The sequence below is a fragment of the Petaurus breviceps genome, unplaced genomic scaffold, assembly GCF_028583685.1.
Source record: "Petaurus breviceps papuanus isolate PSGF00001 unplaced genomic scaffold, PetGlider_PUasm1.0 76, whole genome shotgun sequence".
NCBI classification, from domain to species: Eukaryota; Metazoa; Chordata; class Mammalia; order Diprotodontia; family Petauridae; genus Petaurus; species Petaurus breviceps.
The window spans coordinates 25,878,285-25,887,809 of record NW_027186473.1 but is presented as its reverse complement, the minus strand read 5'-3'; the positions used below and the strand labels follow the sequence as shown (position 1 = coordinate 25,887,809).

Genomic DNA, 9,525 nt, shown 5'->3' with positions numbered 1-9,525 from the left:
GATAGATAGATAGATAGATAGATAGATAGATAGATAGATAGATAGATGATAGATAGATAGATGATAGATAGATAGATGGATAGATAATCTGCATCAACCATATAGAAATAATTGAATTGAGGGAAGTTTATGCATTCAAAAAGTGAGTGTTTAAAGCCAGGACAGGTCTCTCCTTTGATGGCTCAAATTGAAACTGTGCCTTACAAATTCTGAATTAGCCCATTAAAGAGACACATTTGGTAGTAAGCATCAGCAATCATACCTTCCCTTTCTATGTCCTGGATGTTGTCTGTGATCTTGGCCCAGTTTCTGACATGATTTACTTGCGAATGACCTGGCCTATTAATCATTCATTTCTGGGCTGCATTCCATACCTAGAATTTGTGATATATGTCTTGTGCATGCCAATTTGTCTGATTTGGTAACAAGTCCTTTCCTGTATGCCTTGTTCTATGTCCTTGGTCCAATCTTATTCAGTTTCCCGGTATCAACTGCCAGGTCACCTGTCTAATCCTTATTCAGTAGTCCTGCTGTCAGTAACCAGCCCTGACACCTGTACCTTGGACCTAACCACCAACTCATTCTTGAATATCCATTTACCTCTACACCTTCTGACCCAGCCTTGATTGTTCCCACCCTTCTGGCTCCCACCCAAATGATGAAGGCTCTTAGGGAACTCTTTTTAAAATTCCATCTAAACCTAGCATATCTAGCATATCTTAGGTAGAGGAAAGTCAATAAAGAACAGAGAGATGCTGTGGAGATGAGGTACCATTCCACCTTAATATTTTCCTTGCTTTGTCCATCTAAGATATTCTGGTTGCAGCACTGAGATAATGAATATTCTTGAGCCATGAATTCTGGGGTCAAAGCCAGTGACAAGACTAGGGATAACTTGGGAGTATGGCTGGCATCTGACATTTTGTGATATCCCATCATGTTTTTCCATCTCTAAATTGCTTAGCAAATATTTTCCAACCCTTAATATAAATCATTACTCATTATACTCTGCTGCAATTTTTCACTTGTCTTGGAATCTAAATTACCAAGAAAGCTATTAACCAAGGATGAATTTTTTTTGCTACATCCTGTGTCTTCTTATTTAGACAGAATATTAGTGTTCTTTTTGAATTTTCACAAAATTGTTCCATCACTGACAAAACTCAGTCAACATGTTTTATATGTGAGGGACCTTAAAACCATTCTTCACAACATAAATAACTTTGGAGCAGAAAACCTGCTAATAAATGTATTCTAATTTATAATTTATATAATAACAGGTTCTGACAAGTTTTAAATGAGAAATTATTGAAAATGAAATACGTAAACTGAAATAAAACCTGCGTTGCTTTAGTTTTTAAAAGTTATTTTGTGGTAGCATTTCTGCAGTGGGAGAGGAGAATCAATGTAACTATGCAATTGGAGATCCAATTATGTTAAGAAAAAATGATCATCACTTCTTCTTTTTCTCTTGGTGACCTCATCAGTTTATCATTTTAATTATTATATTTAAGTAAGTGACTCCTACATCTGCATATTCAGTTCTAATCTTTTGCTTGAGCTTCAGTCTCTTAAGTCCAATTGTCAATAGACATTTCAAAATGAATGTCCTAAAGAAATCTCCAATTCAATACAATTGGAACTCATTATGTTCCTCCTTTCCAGCACTCTTCCAGATTTCCTCACATATCCAGTCAATTGTTAAATATAGCTACTTTCCCTCCACAATGTCTCATATGTCTGATATGTTTCTCTACTCACACAACTACTGTCTTATTTCAAATCTTCATATTATCTTTGGGCTAGAGTATTGCATTGACTTAATAATTGATCTCCCTGCCTAGCTTCTTCTGACTCCAATTCACTCTCCACACTATGGCCAAAATTATTTTCCTTAAACACAGGTCTGATCACATCACTCTCTACTCAATAAATTGATAGCTAGGTGGCACAGTTGATAGAGCATTGGGTTCATCTTCCTAAATTCAAATCCAGCCTCAGATGCTTTCTTACTATTTGTGTGACCCTTGGTAAGTCACTTAACACTGTTTGCTTCAGTTTCCTTATCTGTAAATTGAACTGGAGAAGGAAATGGCAAACCATTCTGGTATCTTTGCCATGATAGCACGAAACAGGGTCACAGAGAGTCATACATGACTGAGATAACTCAACAACTACTCGACAAACTCCAAAGTCTCCCTCTTGCTTCTAGAATAGAGTATAAAACTCCTCATTTTAGTTTTTAAAGTTTTTCACAACCTTATGTGAACCTGCTTTTTCAGCTTCATTGTGTATTATTCCCCCCTCATACTCTCTGATCCAGTCACACTGAGCTTTTTAACTTGTTCCTCCTACATGGTAGTACACTGCCTATTTACCATTTCCATGCCTTTGTGCTGGCTATCCCTTGGGCCTAGAATATATCCCCTCCTCACTGTGATTCACAGAATCCATCACTTCAAGGTTTAGTTCAAATACTATCTTCTCCAAGAAGCTATTCATTCCATGGCAGTTGCTAATGCCCTCCCTCTTTAACTAATTTTCTTTGTATTCCTTTTACATGTTTATGTGTTATCTTTCCCAACAGAATGCAAGCTCCTTGAAATTGGGAACTGCACCTTTCTTTTTTTTTTGGAGGGGGGAAGGTAGGGCAATTGGGGTTAAGTGACTTGCCCAAGGTCACACAACTAGTTTTTGTGGTAAGTATCTGAGGCCAGTTTTAAACTCATGTTCTCCTGACTCCAGAGCCAGTGCTCTATTCACTGCACCACCTAGCCACCTTAGACTGCACCGTTCTTTGTACTGATATCCACAGTACCTAACACAATGTCTGGCACAAATAGGTACTTAAGAAAGGCTCATCAATCCCTTAAAATATTGTCCAACTGTTGATACTATAACACTAAAACTTTAGTATCTATCCAAATGGTTTGGCATGGGTCCTGGTAGTATAGCTTAGTGCAATCAAAGTACCCATAAATTTCTAACAAGAGTTAATAATAAAGAAAATTATATATCAAGTGGCAACAAAACAATAAGAAAGCTAGCCTAGAAGAGAATCAGAATAGATGATTTCAGTCTTGTTTTTAATACCTAATGTAGGAGATAGAAGAAAAGTAGGGAAGAACAGAAGAAAAGGAAGAGAAAGGAGAGAAATGATTTGGTTTAAGAAAAGTAAAGGGCAGTTGTGGAAACTAGAGGTTATTAAGCATCAAGAAAGTTAGGTGCCACTGTGGATAGAATATTGGGCCTAGAATCAAGAAAACCTAGTTCAAATATGGCTTCAGATACTTACTTAGCTATATCATCCTGAGTAAGTCACTTTATCTTTGTGTGCCTCAATTTTCCCAATGGAAATCAGGAAAATTTTAGCACATACCTCATAGGATGACTGTTGAGGATCAAATAAATATTTTGAAAGTGCTTAGAACATCTGGTATATGAAAGATGCTTAATTAATGCTTGCTCCTTTCCTCTTTTGCTAATTTACTGCCTGATTTCTTGTTCCTTTCCCTACCTCTTTTTTCTCTGGAGTCTGACACATAGACAAGCTCCAAAATGCCTGAGGAATTTTGCCAACTTTAAGTTACTAAATCTATTAGGCTTCACTTTATAGTATAGATTTTTTAATGGAACATTATCCATAAAGTTAATTTGTGTGTGTTAAATTTGACTCTTATGAAGTTCAAATATTCTAAGTGCCTGAAGAATTCACTTAATTATCTGGGTTCGGGGATAAAAAAGTGTCTTCTAGCAAACTTAGCATACTGGTACATCCCAGGCATAGTCACACTTAGGCTAAAGAATTTCAGGGAGATAGGTGTGATTTGGGAAGTGCTGAGGTATGTATATGCTCTGTGACAGGCTAATGCATTGCAAATAGAAAATAAAGTGTGCTCCTGAGTCTGGTTCAGATTCAAATCTGCCCTGTTTTCTCCAAGGTGTCATGGATATGTAAGAAAAATACAATGAGTTGGATACTCAAGACTGATTTGAGATTCAGTACCAAACAGATCCTCACCAATCCAGAATTTGCCTAGTCTGTGTGTTAAATGGGGTTTGATACTTGTTACAGCATGCTTCCATAAACTCTGAGAATTTTAACATTAGTATATTAATGGATTCAGATTCTTTGTACTTCCTCTGGCAGTGTGGATTCCAACACATCCATACTTTCTTATACTGTATGATTCTTGTCCACGTCTTTGTGTAAGCACTCCATCAAATATTTAACAATATTTATACTCATCAAGTCAACAAACATTTATTAGCTTCTATTTATGAAGCACCATGCTAAACCCTAGAGATACAAATAAATGTACACCAATTAATGGTATCAATGTAGTTAGAGAGTATTGTACCTTTTCCAAGTAGTATGATGAGATCCTCCAATGTTATGGTATAATTTGTGACCCTTTCCAAGACCCTGGCTCTTCTGGCCAACTGAGGTAAACCCATGAATCTCTCTGTATTTGTGCACTGAGTTGGTGATCCTTTGAGTGTCAGGGTTTTGTCTGATAGCTTTATGGAATGAGTCAATAAGAATAACTTCAAAGCATCTGTAGATTGAATCTTTACCCACCCAGCAGGAGTTTAAAACTCTTAGGGGCCCACAGTGATGGCCAGCATGCTTTTCTACTACAAACAGAAGACTCTTGGCAAACTTCAGTTGATTGACACCATAATGCACAGGTTTACCTTAGGTTGCTCCCTTGGGAACTGTACACTTTCACCCACCATGATGAACACAAATATGGTAGATGACATAACTTTGCATGGCCTTATACCCCAGTCTGTAAGCCTTGTCGGGTCTGGTTGGGTCAGGGGGCATGGTACAGGGCAGACACTGTCAACAGTGCATGCTCAGAGAGGGACTGCGTGATAAGCAACTGCTTCTTCCTCCATAGCCCATGGATATATATGTAGACCCCCATCTTGGCTCGTGCTTAGCCTGCTGATGGCTGCTGCTGACAGGAAAGGAAGAATCTGCCTTCCTTCAAATCCTACATTCTACAAAATCCCCCTTAGTTCTAGTGTCTTCTCTTGGTGGATTATCTCCAATTTACCCTATCTGTAACTTGTCTGGACTAGTTATTACCTTATATTTATAATTGTTTGCATGTTGTCTCTCTCATTAGATTGTGAGGTCTTTGAAAATAGGGACTACCTTTTACTTTTCTTTGTACTTCCAGCATCTAGCCTAATGCCTGACATATAGTAGGCCCTTAATAAGTGTTTATTGACTGACTATAGGGACTTTCTGATGAGGAACTTCTTTTACCAGCGCAATCAGTACCTTATCTGCACCTTATAAACTTAATCAGTTTCCTAGGGACACAGAGAGGTTAAATGGTAGCATATGTCAAAGGTAGTATTTGAACCCCTGGCTTTTGAACTCTGAGGACAGTCCTTCATCCATTATGCTATGCCACCTTCAGTATGTTTTGATTTCATTAATAAGGTTACAGACTTTTCAAATGTTGAGTTTTGGTTTCTCATCTCTAACTAAGGATAATAACATTCTCTCAAAATGATAGTAGGACTACCATAAATTCTGTGCCCTTTTCTATAAGAGGAGGGAGTTGGATGACATAATCTCTCTGCCTCTTTCAGTCCTAGTATTCTAGTTCTGAGCTTTCTATATGGTTTTATGAACAAAAAAATGACTAATATATTTTAGTTAATGAATATTGTTAATATATTCATCACATGACCAAAACCTTGCCAAAAATGCATTCTATCCTTTCAAAGTATTCTGTCTTCTACTATTAGTACTACCAGAAACAACCTTAAGAGTGAATTAGTAAACCCTGTGCATAAAACAAAGCACAATTTAATACTTATAGAAGTCAGCAAAGGTCATTCAGCTCCTTTAAGATTAATTTCTTTTTTAATATTCCAATTTCCCCAGATGCCATCTAATTGTTTCTTAAAATGACCACAAATATCATCTCTGAGCCAAATGGCATATTACACATCTGTCAAAACTACAATTCATTAGCATGTAACTGTGTTTACAAAGCATATCCAAATCCTTTTGGATTGCTCTGGATACTTTCTCTCCATGTTTATTACTTCCTTTAATACTGTTTATTTCCTTTTTAGTCATTTGTATAAATGAGAATGCATTAGGAAAAATAGTATACTTACCATAGCTGAGATTCTGCTTCAGTCTCAGAGGTTAATATTCTATGCTATTCTTCACTTCTATATGAGAAGAAAAGCAAGGTTGAAACAAGGTGCCAGTTGGAAAGATCTGACATAGAAGAATCTTGTCCCCAAAATTAGGATATCCCAATTCGAGTCTTTCCTCTGACACTAATTTGAGATTACTTGGGATATTCTTTTCCTCACTCTGGGTTAGCTAAGTTAAGGGGGTCAGATAAGGTGATTTTGAGGTCCCTTATGTCTCTTCACTCTATAACTACCTTAACTAACATTAGCGTAAAACTTAAAGTGCTGTCCTATCAATAAGGAAGTCTATACAAATGTGTGACTCTTTTATCTCTTCTGAGGGATTCCTACATAGACTGAAAATTAAGATGCAGCCCTAGATAGTTGGATTAAAGCCACTATGATATTACTCAAGTAACAACCCTCACAAGATATATACTGATATCATTATAGGAGCTCAAAACAGTGATTTTTGCACTCTAGGTTTTAGTGAAGTATCTCTGTAACTCCATGAAAAAAATGAGGTTATGTTTAATTTACATATTTTTCATTTTCTGCGACCTCCATAACCCCTCTTGTTTCCAGGTCATAAAAACAAATCAGAAGGGTTCTCTAAAGGAAAAAAAGCTTGAGAAGTCTGCTATGTCATTAGACAAGATGTAGGTACTATTCCAAAGAGGAAATGAAATACAGATGATTTTTTCTTTTTTTTTCAAATGCTTTATTAACTTCTGATTTACATCATTCATTTCCGCCAGATTTTGAGTTACAAATTTTCTCCCTGTTTTTCCCCTACCCACTGCCCCAAAATAGCAGTCCTACAGGATATGCCCTCCTCCAGTCTGCTCTCTCCCATATCTTCTCTCATACCCCCTTTGACTTTTCCAGTAGGGCATGGTGGATCTCTATACCCAGTGCCTATATATCTTATTTCCCAATTACATGTAAAATAGTATTAATAATAGTATATATATATATGTATATATATACACACATATATATTAAACATTTGATTTTAAAACTTTGAATCCCAGATTCATTACCTTCCTCCCTTTTCACCCACCCTTAAAGGGAAGATAAGCAGTTAAGTATAGGTTGTACATGTGTAGCTAATGCAAAATATTAACATAGTTGATATATTGTAAAAGACTGACTATATTTCCCTCCCTCCTATCCCACCTCCCACTTGATCTATTCTCTACTTTGATCCTGTCCCTCTTCAAAAGTGGGTGCTTCCAACTTCTCTCCCCCCAGCTTGCCCTCCCTTCCATTATCCCCCCTCTCACCCCTTTCCCCCCTACTCTTCTGTAGGGTGAGATACCCTATTTAGTGTGTATTTCATTCCCTTCCTGAGCCAAATTCAATGAGAATAAGGTTGACCCATTCCCTTTTGCCTTCCTATTCTTCACCTCCATTGTAACCATTTTCCCTTGCCTCTTCTATAAGAGACAGTTAACCCCATTCTCTCTCTCCCCATCTCCTCTCATTATATTCCTCTCTCACCTCTTAATTTCACCTTTTAAGTATCATCCCTTCCTATTAAATTGGTCCCGTGCTCTCTATCTATGTATACCTGTAAACATATATACACATATTCATATATGTATTCATACGCCCATATACCCTCCACCCTCTGCTATATATACATATATGTATATATATATATATGTATGTATGTATTCCCTTCAACTATTTTCATACTGAGAAAAGTTTCATCAATTACAATTATCATTTTTCCATGTAGGAATGTTAATAGTTCACCTTTGAAAATTCCTTATGATTTCTTTTCCCCATTTACCTTCTCATGCTTCTCTTGCTTCTTGTATCTGAATGTCAAATTTTCTATTCAACTCTGTTTTTTTCATCAAGAATGCTTGAAAATCCTCTATTCCACTGAATGACCATATTTTCCCCTGAAAGATGATACTCAGTTTTGCTGGGTAGATGATTCTTGGTTTTAATCCAGCTCCTTTGCCCTCCAGAATATCATAGTCCAAGCCCTTCCATCCCTTGGTGTAGAAACAGCCATATCTTGAGTTATCCTGATTGTGTTTCCACAATATTCAAATTGTTTCTTCCTGGCTGCTTGTAATATTCTCTCCTTCATCTGGGAATTTTGAAACCTGGCTATAATATTTCTAGGAGTTTTCTTTTTGGAATCTTTTTCAGGGGTGATCAGTGGATTCTTTCAAGCTCTATTTTGCCCTTTGGTTCTAAAACACCAGGGCAGTTTTCCTTGAGAATTTCTTGGAAGATGATTTCTAGGTTCTTTCTTTGATCATAGCTTTCAGGTAGTCCAATAATTTTTAGATTATCTCTCCTGGATCTATTTTCCAAGTCAGTGGTTTTTCCAATGAGATATTTCACATTGCCTTGTATTCTTTCATTTGTTTGGATCTGTTTAACAGCATCTTGATTTCTCATAAAGTCATTAGCTTCCATTTGCTTCAATCTAATTCTGAAGGAATGATTCTCCTCATTGAGCTTTTGAGATTCTTTTTCCATCTGGCAAATTCAGCTTTTTAAGACATTCTTCTCCTCATTGCCTTTTTGAGCCTCTTTTGCCATTTGAGTTAGTCTGTTTTTTTTTTTTTTTTAAGCAATCGGGGTTAAGTAACTTGCTCAAGGTTACACAGCCAGTTATTTCTGGGTGTGGTGCTAAGTATCTGAGCCTGGATTTGATCCCAGGTCATCCCGACACTGGGGCCCGTGCTCTTACTTGCTGTGCTACCTGGCCACCCCCTAGTCTGTTTTTTAAGGTGTTATTTTCCTCAGTCAGGCTGTTGACTCTCATTTTGTAATTTTCTTGCATCGTTCTCACTTCTTTTCCCAATTTTTCCTCCACTTCTCTTATCTGCTTCTTAAGGTCTTCTATGGCCTGTAACCAGCTCGTATTTTCCTTTGAAGCTTTTGGTGCAGGAGTTCTGACTTCACTGTCTTCCTCCTGTTCCATGCTTTGCTCCTTTTTGTCCCCAAAATAGGAGTCTAATGTTGGGTTCTTCTTTTCTCTTTGCTTCCTTTGCCTGATTATGTCACCCCTCAGTCACTTGACCCCTGGGCTTTTTGCCACAGTAGGACTCTGCCACCAGACAGAGGAGCTTTCTTCCCAAATGCTATGGTTTTCTCAGCTGTTAAGGTATTATTTGGGTGCCCTCTTTGAAGCCTCCACACACTCTGGCAAGCTGGTCACACACCCCAGGACCTCCACCATAGACCACAATCCAGATCCAAGCAGGTTAAAGCAAAAGCAATTATCCCTCAGACTGGTCACTTGGTCCCCCTACACTCTGCAGGCCAGGAGCTGAAGCTGCCACGTGGCTGCACTGCAGCCCTCAGTGGCTTCTCACCCAG

The 9,525-nt window shown here is 37.6% G+C and overlaps 1 long non-coding RNA gene across 1 annotated transcript in view; it reads right to left on the bottom strand.

Moving 5' to 3' along the window:
• LOC138174761 (uncharacterized) overlaps nt 1-8,095 on the bottom strand; it is a 78,934-nt gene extending 70,839 nt beyond the window's left edge. The window contains exon 1 of the long non-coding RNA XR_011171814.1: nt 7,973-8,095. This is a non-coding gene — a long non-coding RNA (uncharacterized lncRNA). The remainder of the gene's footprint in view (nt 1-7,972) is intronic.
• Nucleotides 8,096-9,525: the final 1,430 nt, after the last annotated feature.